The 20,458-nt window shown below is 43.5% G+C and overlaps 1 non-coding gene across 1 annotated transcript; it reads left to right on the forward strand.

Annotated features, from left to right (window-relative positions):
• Window positions 1–17,273: 17,273 nt before the first annotated feature.
• Window positions 17,274–17,346, forward strand: trnar-ucg (transfer RNA arginine (anticodon UCG)). The gene has a single exon. It is a non-coding gene; the product is annotated as a tRNA-Arg (tRNA).
• The last annotated feature ends 3,112 nt before the right edge of the window (window positions 17,347–20,458 follow it).

Here is a 20,458-nt window from a genome sequence, read left to right on the forward strand (position 1 = left end):
CATCACTGAGTTGATTAGCAACTATCACTACATTACTGTTATCATCATTTTGAGTTCATGAGCAATTCTTCCGACATCACTGTCGCAATATTTTGAGGTTCGGAGCAACTTTTACTGCATTACTGTCGCAATATTTTGAGGTTCGTAGCAACACTTACTACATGACTGTAAGCATCACTTTGAGGTTATTCGAAACACTTACTACATTACTGTAAGCATCACTGAGTTGATTCGCAACTATCACTACATTACTGTTATCATCATTTTGAGTTCATTAGCAATTCTTCCGACATCACTGTTGCAATATTTTGAGGTTCGTAGCAACTTCTACTGCATTACTGTCGCAATATTTTGAGGTTCGTAGCAACACTTACTACATGACTGTAAGCATCACTTTGAGGTTATTCGAAACTTTCACTACATTACTGTAAGCATCACTGACTTGATTATCAATTATCACTACATGACTGTTGGCATCATTTGGAGTTCATTAGCAATTCTTCCGACATCACTGTCGCAATATTTTGAGGTTCGTAGCAACTCTTTCTACATGACTGTCAGCATCACTTTGAGGTTATTCGAAAGTTTCACTCCATTACAGTTAGCATCATTTTGAGTTTATGAGCAATTCTCACGACATCACTGTAGCATTGAATTGAGTTCATTAGCAACTCTTACTAAATGACTGTCAGCATCACTTTGAGGGTGTTCGAAACTCTTCCTACATGACTGTCAGCATCACTTTGAGGTTATTCGAAACGTTCACTCCATTACTGTTAGCATCATTTTGAGTTCATTAGCAATTCTTACTAAATCACTGTCGCATCATTTTGAGATCATTAGCAATTCTTCTGACATCACTGTCGCATTATTTTGAGGTTCGTAGCAACTCTTACTACATTACTGTCAGCATCACTTTGAGTTTTTTAGCAATTCTCACGACATCACTGTAGCATTGAATTGAGTTCATTAGCAACTCTTACTAAATGACTGTCAGCATCACTTTGAGGGTGTTCGAAACTCTTACTACATTACTGTGAGCATCATCTTGAGTTCATTAGCAATGCTTCCGACATCACTGTCACATTATTTTGAGGTTCGTAGCAAGTCTTACTACATGACTGTCAGCATCACTTTGAGGTTGTTCGAAACACTTACTACATTACTGTAAGCATCACTGACTTGATTAGCAACTACCACTGCATTACTGTTAGCATCATCTTGAGTTCATTAGCAATTCTTCCGACATCACTGTCGCAATATTTTGAGGTTCGTGGCAACTTTTACTACATTACTTTCGCATTATTTTGAGGTTCGTACCAACTCTTCCTACATGACTGTCAGCATCACTTTGAGGTTATTCGAAACTTTCACTCCATTACTGTTAGCATCATTTTGAGTTTATGAGCAATTCTCACGACATCACTGTAGCATTGAATTGAGTTCATTAGCAACTCTTACTAAATGACTGTCAGCATCACTTTGAGGGTGTTCGAAACTCTTACTACATTACTGTTAGCATCATCTTGAGTTCATTAGCAATTCTTCCGACATCACTGTCGCATTATTTTGAGGTTCGTAGCAACTCTTACTACATGACTGTCAGCATCACTTTGAGGTTGTTCGAAACACTTACTACATTACTGTAAGCATCACTGACTTGATTAGCAACTACCACTACATTACTGTTAGCATCATCTTTAGTTCATGAGCAATTCTTCCGACATCACTGTCGCAATATTTTGAGGATCGTAGCAACTTTTACTACATTACTTTCGCATTATTTTGAGGTTTGTAGCAACTCTTACTACATGACTGTCAGCATCACTTTGAGGTTATTCGAAACTTTCACTCCATTACTGTTATCATCTTTTTGATTTCATTAGCAATTCTTATTACATCACTGTTGCATCATTTTGAGATCATTAGCAATTCTTCCGACATCACTGTCGCATTATTTTGAGGTCCGTAGCAACTCTTAGTACAAGACTGTCAGCATCACTTTGAGGTTATTCGAAACGTTCACTCCATTACTGTTAGCATCATTTTGAGTTCATGAGCAATTCTTACTAAATCACTGTCGCATCATTTTGAGATCTTTAGCAATTCTTCTGACATCACTGTTGCATTATTTTGAGGTTCGTAGCAACTCTTACTACATTACTGTCTCATTATTTTGAGGTTCGTAGCAACTCTTCCTACATGACTGTCGCCATCACTTTGAGGTTATTCGAAACACTTACTACATTACTGTAAGCATCACTGACTTGATTAGCAACTACCACTACATTACTGTTAGCATCATTTTAAGTTCATGAGCAATTCTTCCGACATCACTGTCACATTATTTTGAGGTTCGTAGCAACTCTTCCTACATTACTGTCAGCATCACTTTGAGTTTTTTAGCAACTATCACTACATTACTGTTAGCATCATTTTGAGTTTATGAGCAATTCTCACAACATCACTGTAGCATTGAATTGAGTTCATTAGCAACTCTTACTAAATGACTGTCAGCATCACTTTGAGGGTGTTCGAAACTCTTACTACATTACTGTTAGCATCATCTTGAGTTCATTAGCAATTCTTCCGACATCACTGTCGCATTATTTTGAGGTTCGTAGCAACTCTTACTACATGACTGTCAGCATCACTTTGAGGTTGTTCGAAACACTTACTACATTACTGTAAGCATCACTGACTTGATTAGCAACTACCACTATATTACTGTTAGCATCATCTTTAGTTCATTAGCAGTTCTTCCGACATCACTGTCGCAATATTTTGAGGTTCGTAGCAACTTTTACTACATTACTTTCGCATTATTTTGAGGTTTGTAGCAACTCTTACTACATTGTTTTTGCATTATTTTAAGGTTCGTAGCAACACTTACTACATTACTGTAAGCATCACTGACTTGATTAGCAACTACCACTACATTACTGTTTGCATCATTTTAAGTTCATTAGCATTTCTGCCGACATCACTGTCGCATCATTTTCAGATCTTAAGCAATTCTTCCGACATCACTGTCACATTATTTTGAGGTTCGTAGCAACTCTTACTATATGACTGTCAGCATAACTTTGAGGTTGTTCGAAACACTTAGTACATTACTGTAAGCATCACTGACTTGATTAGCAACTACCACTACATTACTGTTAGCATCATTTTAAGTTCATGAGCAATTATTCCGACATCACTGTCGCAATATTTTGAGGTTCGTAGCAACTCTTACTACATTACTGTCGCATTATTTTGAGGTTCGTAGCAACTCTTAGTACATGACTGTCAGCATCACTTTGAGGTTATTCGAAACACTTACTACATTACTGTAAGCATCACTGACTTGATTAGCAACTACCACTACATTACTGTCTTATCATTTTAAGTTCATGAGCAATTCTTCCGACATCACTGTCGCAATATTTTGAGGTTCGTAGCAACTTTTACTATATTACTGTCGCATTATTTTGAGGTTCGTAGCAACTCTTAGTACATGACTGTCAGCATCACTTTGAGGTTATTCGAAACACTTACTACATTACTGTAAGCATCACTGAGTTGATTAAATTACTATCACTACATTACTGTTAGCATCATTTTGAGTTTATGAGCAATTCTCACGACATCACTGTAGCATTGAATTGAGTTCATTAGCAACTCTTACTAAATGACTGTCAGCATCACTTTGAGGGTGTTCGAAACTCTTACTACATTACTGTTAGCATCATCTTGAGTTCATTAGCAATTCTTCCGACATCACTGTCGCATTATTTTGAGGTTCGTAGCAAGTCTTACTACATGACTGTCAGCATCACTTTGAGGTTGTTCGAAACACTTACTACATTACTGTAAGCATCACTGACTTGATTAGCAACTACCACTACATTACTGTTAGCATCATCTTTAGTTCATTAGCAATTCTTCTGACATCACTGTCGCATTATTTTGAGGTTCGTAGCAACTCTTACTACATTACTGTCGCATTATTTTGAGGTTCGTAGCAACTCTTCCTACATGACTGTCACCATCATTTTGAGGTTATTCGAAACACTTACTACATTACTGTAAGCATCACTGACTTGATTAGCAACTATCACTACATTACTGTTTGCATCATTTTAAGTTCATTAGCATTTCTGCCGACATCACTGTCGCATCATTTTGAGATCTGAAGCAATTCTTCCGACATCACTGTCGCATTATTTTGAGGTTCGTAGCAACTCTTACTATATGACTGTCAGCATCACTTTGAGGTTGTTTGAAACACTTACTACATTACTGTAAGCATCACTGACTTGATTAGCAACTACCACTACATTACTGTTAGCATCATTTTAAGTTCATGAGCAATTCTTCCGACATCACTGTCGCAATATTTTGAGGTTCGTAGTAACTTTTACTACATTTCTGTCGCATTATTTTGAGGTTCGTCGCAACTCTTAGTACATGACTGTCAGCATCACTTTGTGGTTATTCGAAACACTTACTACATTACTGTAAGCATCACTGAGTTGATTAGCAACTATCACTCCATTACTGTTAGCATCATTTTGAGTTCATTAGCAATTCTTACTACATAACTGTCGCATCATTTTGAGATCTTTAGCAATTCTTCTGACATCACTGTCGCATTATTTTGAGGTTCGTAGCAACTCTTCCTACATTACTGTCGCATTATTTTGAGGTTCGTAGCAACTCTTCCTACATGACTGTCACCATCACTTTGAGGTTATTCGAAACACTTACTACATTACTGTAAGCATCACTGACTTGATTAGCAACTACCACTACATTACTTTCGCATCATTTTAAGTTCATGAGCAATTCTTCCGACATCACTGTCGCAATATTTTGAGGTTCGTAGCAACTTTTACTACATTACTGTCGCGTTATTTTGAGGTTCGTAGCAACTCTTAGTACATGACTGTCAGCATGACTTTGAGGTTATTCGAAACACTTACTACATTACTGTAAGCATCACTGAGTTGATTAGCAACTATCACTACATTACTGTTAGCATCATTTTGAGTTCATGAGCAATTCTTCCAACATCACTGTCGCAATATTTTGAGGTTCGTAGCAACTTTTACTACATTACTGTCGCATTATTTTGAGGTTCATAGCAACACTTACTACATGACTGTAAGCATCACTTTGAGGTTATTCGAAAGTTTCACTCCATTACTGTTAGCATCATTTTGAGTTCATTAGCAATTCTTACTACATCACTGTCGCATCATTTTGAGATCATTAGCAATTCTTCCGACATCACTGTCGCATTATTTTGTGGTTCGTAGCAAGTCTTACTACATGACTGTCGCATTATTTTGAGGTTCGTAGCAACTCTTCCTACATGACTGTCGCCATCACTTTGAGGTTATTCGAAACACTTACTACATTACTGTAAGCATCACTGACTTGATTAGCAACTACCACTACATTACTGTTAGCATCATTTTAAGTTCATTAGCATTTCTGCCGACATCACTGTCGCATCATTTTGAGATCTTAAGCAGTTCTTCCGACATCACTGTCGCATTATTTTGAGGTTCATAGCAACTCTTACTATATGACTGTCAGCATCACTTTGAGGTTGTTCGAAACACTTACTACATTACTGTAAGCATCACTGACTTGATTAGCAACTACCACTACATTACTGTCGCATCATTTTAAGTTCATGAGCAATTCTTCCGACATCACTGTCGCAATATTTTGAGGGTCGTAGCAACTTTTACTAAATTACTGTCGCATTATTTTGAGGTTCGTAGCAACTCATCCTACATGACTGTCAGCATCACTTTGAGGTTATTCGAAACACTTACTACATTACTGTCAGCATCACTGAGTTGATGAGCAACTATCACTACATTACTGTTAGCATCACTTTGAGTTCATTAGCAATTCTTCCGACATCACTGTGGCAATATTTTGAGGTTCGTAGCAACTTTTACTACATTACTGTCGCATTATTTTGAGGTTCGTAGCAACACTTACTACATGACTGTGAGCATCACTTTGAGGTTATTCGAAAGTTTCACTCCATTACTGTTAGCATCATTTTGAGTTCATTAGCAATTCTTACTACATCACTGTCGCATCATCTTGAGTTCATTAGCAATTCTTCTGACATTACTGTCGCATTATTTTGAGGTTCGGAGCAACTCTTAGTACATGACTGTTAGCATCACTTTGAGGTTATTCGTAACGTTCACTCCATTACTGTTAGCATCATTTTGAGTTCATTAGCAATTCTTACTAAATCACTGTCGCATCATATTGAGATCATTAGCAATTCTTCTGACATCACTGTCACATTATTTTGAGGTTCGTAGCAACTCTTACTACATTACTGTCAGCATCACTTTGAGTTTTTTAGCAACTATCACTACATTACTGTTAGCATCATTTTGAGTTAATGAGCAATTCTCACGACATCACTGTTGCATTGAATTGAGTTCATTAGCAGCTCTTACTAAATGACTGTCAGCATCACTTTGAGGGTGTTTGAAACTCTTACTACTTTATTTTTAGCATCATCTTGAGTTCATTAGCAATTCTTCCGACATCACTGTCGCATTATTTTGAGGTTCGTAGCAAGTCTTACTACATGACTGTCACCATCACTTTGAGGTTGTTCGAAACACTTACTACATTACTGTAAGCATCACTGACTTGATTAGCAACTACCACTACATTACTTTTAGCATCATCTTGAGTTCATTAGCAATTCTTCCGACATCACTGTCGCAATATTTTGAGGTTCGTAGCAACTTTTACTACATTACTGTCGCATTATTTTGAGGTTCGTAGCAACTCTTCCTACATGACTGTCAGCATCACTTTGAGGTTGTTCGAAACACTTACTACATTACTGTAAGCATCACTGACTTGATTAGCAACTACCACTACATTACTGTTAGCATCATTTTGAGTTCATTATCAATTCTTCCGACATCACTGTTGCATTATTTTGAGGTTCTTAGCAACTCTTACTACATTACTTTCAGCATCACTTTGAGGTTATTCGAAACTTTCACTCCATTTTTTTTCGCATCATCTTGAGTTCATTAGCAATTCTTCCGACATCACTGTCGCAATATTTTGAGGTTCGTAGCAACTTTTACTACATTACTGTCGCATTATTTTGAGGTTCGTAGCAACTCTTCCTACATGACTGTCAGCATCACTTTGAGGTTGTTCGAAACACTTACTACATTACTGTAAGCATCACTGACTTGATTAGCAACTACCACTACATTACTGTTAGCATCATTTTGAGTTCATTATCAATTCTTCCGACATCACTGTTGCATTATTTTGAGGTTCTTAGCAACTCTTACTACATTACTTTCAGCATCACTTTGAGGTTATTCGAAACTTTCACTCCATTTTTTTTCGCATCATTTTGAGTTCATTAGCAATTCTTACTACATCACTGTCTGGAAGGTGTCCCATGTAACAAACTGATCAATGTGGTTCTAATGTTCTGGTTCATTTCTTGTCCTTCAGAAAAATGAAATTCATTTCTTACTGTCATGAACTCAGACTGTGTGTTTAATGTTAACATTTTAAAAAATTCTACTTTGTCAATGAACTAATTCATTTGATATTGAAGTCTGCACCTTTCAGTGTCTGTCAGGATGGCTGAGCGGTCTAAGGCGCTGCGTTCAGGTCGCAGTCTCTCCTGGAGGTGTGGGTTCGAATCCCACTTCTGACAAAGGACGTTTTCTCCACATTCCTGTGCATCCACAATGGAAACCAGTTGAAGCTGCTCTCCACTGATGGGAGTGAGTGGTTGAACTGGCAGCAGAGGAGGCAAAGGAGCTTCCCTGTGAGGGTCCAACATTGCCTGGTTTCCTCCAACATGGAGGAGCCACCAAAACTGATCTTCAAATGTTGGATCAAAGTCTACTGATCCACCTTTCTCATGTTGATGAGGTCATCCAGCCTGATGATCTCGAGGTTCTCCTTTGAGTGGTTCCCTCTGGGAGAGTTCTCTCTCTGTAACTTGTGTGTGTGTTTGCTCGTATCCTGTTTCTCCTTGACAGCACTTTAGTGTTTTTACCACTGGTGTCTCATCTGTGGTTCACCTTTTATTTGACTTCTTTGTCAAAGATGAAGGTGTTTGTGGTCATTCATCAATCATGTGATGGCTCATGTGACTGTGAGTCTGATGAAGAGCATGAGACTCTTAATCTCAGGGTCGTGGGTTCAAGCCCCACGTTGGGCGTTCATCTTGAACATCCCTGCTTGTTCTCTCACTTTCTGCAGCTGTGATTGGGAATTGAAAGAAAAATCACTGAATGAACAACACAAACACAGGCTGTGTCTGAAGTTCCACACCTGCACCCGACTCAAAATGAAAAAACCAGTGTGGACTCAATTGTATCCACTGTCAATACTGATTCTGGAGAAATTTCTTTGTGTGTTTTGATGGACGCGAGCCAAGCAGAAATTTCCCATAATGCAATAGGGTGGCGTTTGGTCAGTGTTGAGCAGGCGTCAGTCTGACAATGATCTCGTATTATTGTGTCATCACTTGACCAGACCCAAAAGTAGGCTCAGGTATCAGTTTCTTCTCAATGCTAATGTCTGCTAGCTTAGTCTGCTACTTTGATGGCTCTGCCTGCTCAAAGGTCCAGACCCCTGGATGTGGTGGTTCCTACCTGAACATAGATTCTGTCAGCTCATGTTGTTAAATCAACTCACCAGGAACACCAGTAGATTTCAATGGACTGACAATGAGTCTCATTGAATGGGTGTCTCGTCCAACGAGAAACAATCAGTCTCAGGTTGAAGCTCATCAATGAGGTCTTGTGGATCAGTGGCTTGCATGAATGAATGAGTTGGAAGACTTCTTGGAAATTAAAGAGGATTTAATACAATTAAGAAAACCCTTAAGACAGAGTGATAATTCCAGCAGAGTAATTAAGGCCCATATTGAGTAGCAGGTATGAATTAGCCTGGATTTATCTGAGCTTAAAGACGGCAAAGAGGCAGGTGGAAAGGTGTGTAGGATGAACGATGGTGACCTCCAACCAAATGAAGAGGACTGAGTGGAGGCTGACCAGCTCTACGGAGTCAGGCGGAGTTTGGCAGCGAGACAGGAGTCCAGGCCTGAATCGGTGAAAACCAACGTAACCGGCTTACGTTCTCAGCTGGATTCTCCCATCGATGTACGACGCCTCTCCAACGAACTGGTGGGAGGACCGCCTCCAAAGCCTCCACCTCGTCGACCGTGGTTCCCGCTGAGATTCGCTCGATGAAGAAGGGAAGCGCGTTGATGGGCTACCCTCTGGTCTCAGGCTGCTGGCTGCCTGGACTAAGCTGCTCTTCTCCGACACAAAGGTGGCTTCTCTCTCTTCAAGGCTCACAGGAGGTCAAGAGTGTAGCGACCGTGAGCCGAGATCGATGATGAATTACAAAAATAGAAAATCAAAAAATAAATTAGAGGAATAGAAAAGAAAAGGGGGGGGGCGGACCAGCTGCTCTAGGAGCTCACACACAAAGGGCAGAAACAAGAAGCACTGAAGAGAGCGCCAGCAGTGGATGGTGCCACCACTGTTACAGTAAACTGGTCCGCCTCAGAGCAGTGACCTTTGACCTGTGAGGGGTTGTTGGCCAATCAGCACACTTTGCTGTCTTCAGTCCTTCTCAGATATCAACAAATGAAGCTGGTTGAACAGACAGCAATCATCATCACTCAGAGACATCACCTGGAGAGGAAGACTGCTCAGAGTTCTGACAATGACAGTGAAGAGGCAAGGAGAGCTGGACAACCACAGACAGTGAAACATTCGGAACATCATGTTGATACACGTGTGTGTGTGTGTGTGTGTGTGTGTGTGTGTGTCAGAATCGGAATCAGAATCTTTTATTTTCGTTGTACGGGGGGGGGGGGTACAGTGACAATAGTTAGAGTGCTCTTCCAGAGCCACCGTGCACCACAGAATGCAGATACAAAGAAAAGATAGAAAAGATAAAAGCAAGATAAAAGACACTGTTAGAACAGAAAGATCCATAAACCCACCAACCAGAGGTGTGTCTGGTACAGATGTGGAATTATTGGCTCACACAATGTTGAGGACACTGGAAGAAGACAAACAAAAAAGGCTGGTGTGATCCAGACCTTCATCAAAAATGGTCCTGGAGAACTGTTCAATGTGTCAGGACTTCTGTCCATTGTCTTCTGCTTATCCTGTTCAGGGTCATGGAGGGGTGGAGCCTATCCCAGCAGCTTTTGGGCGACAGGCCGTGTTCACCCTGGACAGGTCACCAGTCCATCACAGGGCCAACACATCCACAGAAAAACATTCCAAGCCAGACTCAGGAGGATCTCTCCACCCTACAGACTGTAAAGGAACCATCAAAGATGGCAGTTGGAGTTCTGTGGATCTGTGCTGGATTCCTCGTCCTCACGGACCAGAAGTCTGTCTGAAATACGGCACTGATTGATGATCTTTTCATGAATCTGGAAAAGCTTCTAAAATGAAAGGAAAACAATCCTATCTTCTTCATGTCTCAAGCCAAATCAAACCAAGAGTTCTTTTATCATATTTTTTTGACTGGTTGGTTGTTGAAAGAGAGCAGGACAGGACAGACAGCAGAAGACAAATATAGAGAAGGAAAGACAAAAGACAGAGAGAAAGGAGGGAGAGAATGACAAAAAGATGGGAACAAGATGAGGGTGAAAGACAAGCAGAGAGAAAGACAGAGGGACAGGGGGATGGAAGACAGACACACAACAAACAACAGCAGCAGCAATAATAGTAAACTAGCTGCCAATGATAACGTCTCCTGGTCGCTGAAGCAATCAACTTCATAATAGGAGGATTGAAGAGCCAGGAAATAAAATATTAGCACAATACTGATGTGAATGTTCGTGCAATACTGAGAACACTGATATGAAGACGACTAGTAGGGGCGGCACGGTGGTGCAAGAAGACAAACAAAAAAGGCTGGTGTGATCCAGACCTTCATCAAAAATGGTCCTGGAGAACTGTTCAATGTGTCAGGACTTCAGAAGCTCTAATCCTCTCTAAGGTCCAGTGAGAGTGGAAGAGATTATAAATGAGAGAAGCAGGGCCCTCACTCAGAACTGAACCAGCTCAGTTGGGAGAGCCTTAGACTGAAGATCTAAAGGTCCCTGGTCCGATCCCAGGTTTCAGCAGAGGAGCAGCATTGACTTTACTTTCCAGTGGAGGAACTGCAGACATGAAGGAAACTAACATCTTGTCCTGTGCATTCTTGTGACATTCAGGACATTTTTGGAACCTCTTGTTGGATTTTGCCACAGAGAATCAGAGCCAATCAAAAGCATGGTGGACTTCAACATGGAGGACTGAACAAGTCAAGAAAGCATCAGTTTGACCTTCACAAGTGTTTCTGTTCCTGTCTCAATGCTGTAGAAAGAGCCTGAGGAGCTCAGAGGGTAGAGCATCAGACTTTTAATCTGAGGGTCCATGGTTCAAGTCCCTGTTCAGGTGCTGTGGAGGTTCCAGTGTTTGACAACATGGTACTAGATGAAGTTTAGTGTTGAACAAACTGTCATCATCAAAAGTAGAAGTGTTCTTGTCTTGCCACTGTGAGACAGTTGCTAGAAAACTGACCAATAATAATTTCATGTGGCATGCAATTAACAAAACACCCACATTGATGGTCGAGGGGGGGGCTGGAGCCTATCCCAGCATCTACGGGCCGGAGCCTGGACAGGTCGCCAGTCCATCACAGGGTCAGCACACAGAGACGAACAACCATTCATACCTACGGTCAATTTAGAGTGTCCAATCAGCCTCGTCCCCAATTACATGTCTTTGGACAGTGGGAAGGAGCCGGAGTACCAGAGAGAACCCACGCATTCATGGGGAGAACATGCAGGCTCTACACAGAAAGATTCCCCACCCGAGCCTGGACTCAAACCAGAACCTTCTTGCTGTGAGGCCACAGTGCTCACCACTGCACCATCATGCTGCCATGCTCTCTTCTACTTTCCTCAATTGTGTTTCTTTCATGTCCTCCTGAGATCAAAGACAGAATTCTAGCTACTGTCAAAGCCCTGATGACATCATCAGGAATTCTGACTTTGATCTGGAGACTCTTGCTTTAATCTGAATTTGATCTGACTAATGTTTTAGTTTAGGTTGCATGATACCGACCACCTCATTTCTCCTGATGGACTGGTGACCTGTCCAGGGTGAACCCTGCCTCTTGAACAATGTCACCTGGGATCGCCCCCCCCCCCCGTGACCCTTAAAGGATAAGAACAGAAAGTGGATGGAGGGATGGACTCAACACTGAAATCAGCTGATCTGATCCACATTCTAATGTTTCCTGTCCCTCTTTAGGAGTCAATGAGAATAGAAGTGTATATAATAATGTATATCCAACCTTGTAGTATCTTTCCAAAGCTTTGAGTATTTCTTCTTGTTTCTACTTGTAGTTTTAGTGTCTGGATCTTTTCTTTTGATGTCCTGCTGTCTGCTCTTTGCTTTTGGAGCTTCCTTCAACAACTACCAGGCCTCCTGGGTACTGTAGGAAACATGGTCAAGTTCTTCTGACTTCTCCAGGAACGTCCTGCTCTCATTGGTCTGTCTTCATTTTGACTCCTCCCACTGCCACAATGACCAGCCTTTATACTCTTGGTGACTGGGGTCCTGGTTGCTGCAGGCCTCAACACCAGCCTGTGGTTGTGAGCAGGGCAGAACAGAACTGACAGTATCTCCCATGCAGGACCTGGGTCAGCGCCTGGTGCCAGCTGGGGCACCGCTTTAACCTGGACCCCTGGAAGATCTTGTCCAGGAACTGGTCTTTTTCAATCGAAACAGCGTGAAACTTCAAGTAAAGAATTAAAATTATTTAATTCACAATGAGGCCTCTGTCATAAAACAAAGGAACAACTGACTACCTCACCATGACTTCACCCTGATAACCAGGAGGTAACCTGGTAGTCAGAGCAGCAATGCTCAGGTCTGTGGACTCAAAGGAGGGTTCTTCTTTTGGTCACAGGTTTGAAGATATCAGTGGAAGAGAGAGGAGAGGCTGTGAGAGACCTGCCACACCTCTCCAGTGACCTGGGACATGATGGCAGTGGTGGGATTTGAACCCAGGCCTCCTCAGAGACTGGAGCCTTAATCCAGCCCCTTAGACCGCTTGGCCACACTACCTCACTGTGCTGCTCTCTGAGTTGGTCTGCAAAAGGCATTTTGAAGAGGAAGTAACAGTGATATCAAACTGATTCTGAAGGGGGACCCCTTCCCTCCACGGTCACAGGAAGTGACGACAGCGCTGCTAGAAGCAGGAAAGAAATGGTAAAAGGACTCAGTTTGTACAGAGCCTTTCTACCTCAGCAGCACTCAAGGAGCTGAACAATGTCCTCTCATTCACACACTCACACACTGATGCTGAAGGCTGCCATGCAAGGAGCCAACCTACTCATCAGAAGTATTTAGGGGTTCAGTATCTTACTCAAGGACACTTTGACATGGTCACTGGAGAAAGTGAGGATCAAACCAGCCACCCTTTGGTTGCCAGACGGCCACGCTACTCCTGAGTCATGTGACCTGGATAAGATGGTGAACTACAGCTGATCGCCATGCTAGCAAACCTCTTTTGTTTGGTTTGGTTGTTGTTTAGTGACTGTGGATGAATACACAGGAGAAGTTGAGCATAAATTTGTGTTCCCTGTTCACTTGAATATCTGCAGGAGTGTGAGGTGGAAATAATAGTTGGAGGAGAATGAGAGTTCAGTCTCAGCGCTATGACCTGTGCTGACACTAAAACATGTCAGCCCACAGAACAAAGATGGCAGTCCTCTGGGAAAGCAGGTACACCACACATACATGAAGAAACCCTACAGGAAACAAATATGTTGCCAGAGACTTTTACTCTGTTTTTGTTGTTTACCCAAGAACAGGATTGGAGGGAGACTGATGGTCGCTGTTTGGGTTTTTGGAAAACAAGGAGGCTGTGGGTTCAAGCTGGATTCTCAGAGACTATTTCCCCAACCTCTACATTGGTATCTACACTGTCATCCAGTCATGTGACTGAAGTCATCCAGTCACGTGACTGAAGTCATCCAGTCACGTGACTGAAGTCATCCATTTATGTCAGTGATGTCACTTGGCAGGACTGTCATTGCCGTCTCATTCTAGAAAAGAATCCAGACTCCACCTGTGGCTCCATGATAACTGATGGACCTCTGGTTGGAGGCTGGACGATGATGTTTGGACTGGAAGGAAAACTCCTTGTCCAAATTCCATTGTGTTCAAGTTTAAAGTCCCACAATAAGAAGTAGCTGAATCTGACAGGTGGAGGTTTGGAACTACAAGATGGTGATGTTTCCTTGACTTGATGCTCTGACTGTCAGGGTAGATGACAGCGTCTTTCTGCTGCTGCATCTGAGTGGCTATGATTGGAGCTTTTACCTCCCAAGGTTGTCTGGTTCCAGGGGAAATTTTAGAATTCCAGTCCCCAACCTGGGCTGTTCTGAAACTCTTCTCCTGAATCACTCCTGAGCTGCAGCAAGAACAAATACCAGTGCCAACCAGATCAACTTAATGGCTGCTAACAGCCTCAGACACTTGATTTCCATCAATCTGGAGCCAAGAAGGCCCTCACCTGTGGTTCTCCTCCAGGAGGGTCCAGGTTCTGCCATTGTGGCTCCTGGTGCCACTGCCAGAGAGCCTCAGCTGCACACTGCAACATTTCAACAGGAGATTGACATTCCTTCAAATGTCCTGACATCTGATTCCAATGGTTCTGTTCCATATTTATATTTTAAATCAATCACACAATGAAAGCTGCCTCAGCTGCTTTAAGAGAGAGAACAAGCTAAGAGGTCTGAAACCAGTAAAATATGCTTTTCTGTGTGCAAACTAGTGAGGGGCATGGAAGGATATTTTACCACCAATACAGAACCCAGACTTTAGTCATGTGATGAGATGGCGACTCTGATTATGAAGTTAATGGACAAAATGTGACTTGAAAGAAAACACATTCCTTCAGCAGACTTTGATCCAACATTGAAGTTAGAGTTTGGTGGCTGCTCCATGTTGGAGGAAACCAGGCGATGTTGGGACGTCACAGGGAAGCTCTTTTGCCTCCTCTGCTGCCAGTTCAACCACTCACTCCCATCAGTGAGAGCAGCTTCAACTGGGTTTGGAGTTTACCATTGTGGATGCATAGGAATGTTGGTCCTTTGTCAGAAGTGGGCTTTGAACCCACGCCTCCCGGAGCGACTGCGACCTGAACGCAGCGCCTTAGACCGCTCGGCCATCCTGACAGAAACTTAGATGCAGACTGAATTAATTCATTGACAAAGTAGAATTTTTTCCACAGGAGCTACTGGCTCCTTAGTTGTTGCATTTATTGTTAACATTAAACACACAGTCTGAGTTCATGGCAGTAAGAAATGCTTTGCCACAGATGTAAAGGCAACAAATACACAGAATCAGACATTAAATAAACCAATATGTTTAATAGAAATTGATCCGTCAGCCATGCCGCCAACGTGCAGCACCCCTGCCGGCTCCCGCGCCAGCCCGTCCACGGGCTCAGAGTCATCCGCCAGGACCAGCAGCATTCGGGCAGCCCGTCCCCCGGCCCCAGCACCAGCACCAGGCCAACAAGCGGTGGACGGTCCTCCCGCCCACCTGGACCCAGCGGCACATCCTCCGGCCCACAGGGATCCAGAGGGAGGGTCCTCACACAGGCAGTCCTGCAGTCGCACGAGGACATTATTAGGGGAATAACGGGGATCAGTGAGCGGCTCGACCGCCTGATAAATGTTCTGGAACGTTTAGTGGACAAAATAAATTAATCTGGCTTCAGGAATCGTGTGGTAGCTTCTTACCCTTTCACACTGTGGAAATGAAATTCTGGCGTGCGAGGACGGCTGCCCGGCCGGGATCGATGTCCATCCCTCCAGCCTCTGCGCATCGATGATCTGCACATTGGAGTGGAAACCCTTACGATGAACGTAAGCGTGTTCCTCATGGGACGGCATTTTTCTGGCAACATGAGTGCAGTCATTAGAGAATTAGACATTAGAGAATCCGGCTCTTGCTGCAAATTAATATTGGTCTGTTCAATGATCAGGTCCCCCACCCAGGGCCTGGCCTGGCCGAGGGTCGACTGACTCACCCCGGAATGGTCCGCCATCTCCCGCTGGAAGGCTTTTTGGACCCAATGTATGTGCGGTTATCAAAAAATGCCAGTTACCAAACACCGCCACAGGGTGTCGCCAACTGACCAAAGTGCAGTTAACGCAAGAATCGGCTTTCCGCCAACTTCTACGGCAGCTCTAGAGTTCGGGTGAAACAACGCAAGAATCGCAGAATTTTTCGCATTGATACATCTGAACATGAGCGTCGATCCTGGCGTACGCAAGTTTTTCTTGCGTAAACCTCGTTGATACATGAGGCCCCGGGACTGCTCCAAGCTGAGAGGGATCCCTCCTTTGAGCTCCATGGAGCTCCTGTTCCTGCTGTCACTCCATTTGGTGGCCATTCTTGAAAAAACCCTTTCCACATATCCAGGGATGCTGGGATGCTCCAGATGTGGCTGATGATAGATCCGCCCCCTGTGTGGGTGGAGCCAAGAGAGTGGAAAAAGACTGAGACCCAGAAATCAGGGCTTCTTCTCCTCCATCTTAAGGTGGTTGGACTGAAGTCTCAGGTCTGACTCTGCATCTGGTCTCTGTGAGCCAACATCAATTTTCTTGGACCAGAGAAGCTGATGAGTATTTAGTGAACCTCTCCCCTGAGGTGGAACCATCCTGGGCAGAAGAAGAGGCAACAGTTCCTCCTTCAACACTTTACTGTGTTGTGAATAATCTGCAATTCTAGGGAGAGACAGTGTTCAGGAAGCTGCTGAAGGGTGTTCTTGTTGGCCTCACGTCTCCATTTGAGGCGTCAGTTTCTGTCAGTGACACTTAGCAGTCATTAAGAGGGCCAAAGCCGTCCCGCTGGTCGCTACACGTCGTGTGCAGAGCCCTGGTCGTTTAGGTTGTCTTTCTTATTTTCTTCTTCAAAAAGTGAATCATTTCATGTAAAATAATTCATGTATGATATATTTTGTAAATGATCATGTTTTTATTACTGTATTCTCTCCTCGTGTTCCAGTGATAACTTGATGATGTAAACTTGATATTTAGACAATCTGGCAGCACAAAACCAGAAAATGCCACCCTATCATTGAAACTTCCTGTCAAATCAAGTACAAATGAACATGTTGCCTTTCTTCTATTCAGACAAACCTTTCCTGTAGGGCTGGTGGCGTAAAGGAGAACGCGTCTGACTTCGGATCAGAAGATTCTAGGTTCAACTCCTGGCCAGCTCGGTTGGAACTTCCTACTCAAGTGGGACCTTTGATAAAAGTCACTGAAATCCTCCAAGGTGGCTTCTCTTTGGTGCTTAAAGCATGTGACCAGGACCGCCTTCTTCCATCTGCGAAGTATCGCTAAGATTAGGAAGATCCTTTCCCAGAGTGATGCTGAAAAACTGGTGCATGCATTTATCACTTCTCGGCTTGACTACTGCAACTCTCTCCTGTCAGGATGTCCTAAATACTCTCGAAAGAGTCTCCAGCTGGTCCAGAACGCTGCAGCGAGGGTTTTGACGGGAGTTAAGAAGAGAGAACGCTTCTCTCCCACTTTAGCTTCTCTCCACTGGCTTCCTGTAGGATCTAGAATCGACTTCAAAGTCCTTCTGCTAACTTATAAGGCTCTCAATGATAAAGCTCCATCCTATTTGAAAGAGCTCATTAGTCCCTACTGTCCGACCAGAGCACTCCGCTCCCAGAATGCAGGTCTTTTAGTGATTCCCAGTATCTCTGAAAACAGACTGGGAGGTAGAGCCTTTAGTTACCGGGCTCCTTTACTGTGGAACCAGCTCTCTCCATGGGTCAGAGAGGCAGACACTTTAACTACGTTTAAGTCCAGGCTTAAGACCTTCCTCTATGACAGAGCCTTCAGTTAGGACTGGTTCAGGTAGCTCTGAACCATTGATAGCTATGCTGCTACAGGCTTAGACTGCTGGGGGACACATCAGGTTACATGGAGCCCTTCCCTCCTCCTCTCCTCCCTGCACATTTTTGGAACTGTCACTACCACTACTTGTTGCACTTTGTAGTTTGGCCTTGGTGTCTCGCAGTCTCTCTGTGTTTCCACAGATCCACCAGAGCCCCAACCGCCGCCTGCATCGCCCCCCCCCCCCCTTATTCCCTACCGGCCTGCGCTCCCCTTCCATGAACCAGTCTGCCATCCAGTCCCCCATCAAGCTGGCTTGCTCTCCCTGCCTCCCCTACCAGAAGCTTCCTTCTTCAGCTGTTATTAACATTTCCATGTTTCCCACATTCTGCATTGTAAACTGTTTTCTTGTCTGTAACAACATCTACTGCACGTCTGTCCTCCTGGGTGAGGGATCCTTCCTCTGTTGCTCACCCTGAGGTTTCTCAGATTTTTCCCTGTTAAAAGGGTTTTCTATGGAGTTTTTCCTCAGTCGATGTGAGGGTCTAAGGGCAGAGGATGTTGTTATGATGCCATGTGAAGCCCTTTGAGACAAACTGTTTGTGAAAACGGGCTCTACAAATAAAATTGCCTTACCTTGTGACATTCAGGACATTTTTGGAGCCTCTTGTTGGATTTTGCCACAGAGAATCAGAGCCAATCAAAAGCATGGTGGACTTCAACATGGAGGACTGAACAAGTCAAGAAAGCATCAGTTTGACCTTCACAGGTGTTTCTGTTCCTGTCTCAATGCTGTAGAAAGAGCCTGAGGAGCTCAGACGGCAGAGCATCAGACTTTTAATGTGAGGGTCCAGGGTTCAAGTCCCTGTTCAGGTGCTGTGGAGGTTCCAGTGTTTGACAACATGGTACTGGATGAAGTTTAGTGTTGAACAAACTGTCAACGTCAAAAGGAGGTGTTATTGTCTTGCTACTGTGAGACAGTCGCTCGAAAAGTGACCAATAATAATTTCATGTGGCATGCAATTAACAAAACACCCACATTGATGGTCATGGGGGGTGGAGCCTATCCCAGCATCTACAGGCCAGAGGCGGGGTTCACCCTGGACAGGTCGCCAGTCCATCGCAGGGCCAACATACAGAGACGAACAACCATTCACACTCACATTCATACCTACAGTCAATTTAGAGTATCAATCAGCCTCGTCCCCAATTACATGTCTTTGGACTGTGGGAGGAAGCTGGAGTACCAGAGAGAACCCACGCATGAACGGGGAGAAGATGCAGATTCTGCACCCGAGCCTGGACTCATACCCAGAACCTTCTTGCTGTGAGGCCACAGTGCTGACCACTGCACCATCATGCCGCCGTGGTCTCATATACTGTTCTCAATTGTCTTTCTTTCATGTCCTCCTGAGATCAAAGACAGAATTCTAGTTACTGTCAAAGCCCTGATGACATCATCAGGAATTCTGACTTTGATCTGGAGACTCTTGCTTTAATCTGAATTTGATCTGACTAATGTTTTAGTTTAGGTTGCATGATACCGACCACCTCATTTCTCCTGATGGACTGGTGACCTGTCCAGGGTGAACCCTGCCTCTTGAACAATGTCACCTGGGATCGCCCCCCCCCATGACCCTTAAAGGATAGAACAGAAAGTGGATGGAGGGATGGACTCAACACTGAAATCAGCTGATCTGATCCACATTCTAATGTTTCCTGTCCCTCTTTAGGAGTCAGTGAGAATAGTAGTGTATATAATAATGTATATCCAACCTTGTAGTATCTTTCCAAAGCTTTGAGTATTTCTTCTTGTTTCTACTTGTAGTTTTAGTGTCTGGATCTTTTCTTTTGATATCCTGCTGTCTGCTCTTTGCTTTTGGAGCTTCCTTCAACAACTACCAGGCCTCCTGGGTACTGTAGGAAACATGGTCAAGTTCTTCTGACTTCTCCAGGAACGTCCTGCTCTCATTGGTCTGTCTTCATTTTGACTCCTCCCACTGCCACAATGACCAGCCTTTATACTCTTGGTGACTGGGGCCCTGGTTGCTGCAGGCCTCAACACCAGCCTGTGGTTGTGAGCAGGGCAGAACAGAACTGACAGTATCTCCCATGCAGGACCTGGGTCAGCGCCTGGTGCCAGCTGGGGCACCGCTTTAACCTGGACCCCTAGAAGATCTTCTCCAGGAACTGGCCTTTTTGGTTCCATCAAGGCCTGAGAGGATGGTGAAGAGTGATCCTCCACCAGGCAGCACAGTCAGCAGCAGCCATTTTGTTCCACTAGAATCAAGTATGATAGTGACAGACTGGTGAGTACTTGCTAACTAACACTTCCTTTTTTTACTGCTATTCTTCCATGAATGTGCTCATGTTTGCTGGTCCCCAACCACAGTTTCAAAGCCATGATGACATCTTTCATCAACAATCAGACTTATTTTTTTCTCTATTTGGACAAATAAGGTTTCAACTGACACGGCTGGCCAA

Source organism: Aulostomus chinensis, chromosome 1, assembly GCF_037954235.1.
Source record: "Aulostomus chinensis isolate RoL2024-O1b breed Wild chromosome 1, RoL_Achi_v1.0, whole genome shotgun sequence".
NCBI classification, from domain to species: domain Eukaryota; kingdom Metazoa; phylum Chordata; class Actinopteri; order Syngnathiformes; family Aulostomidae; genus Aulostomus; species Aulostomus chinensis.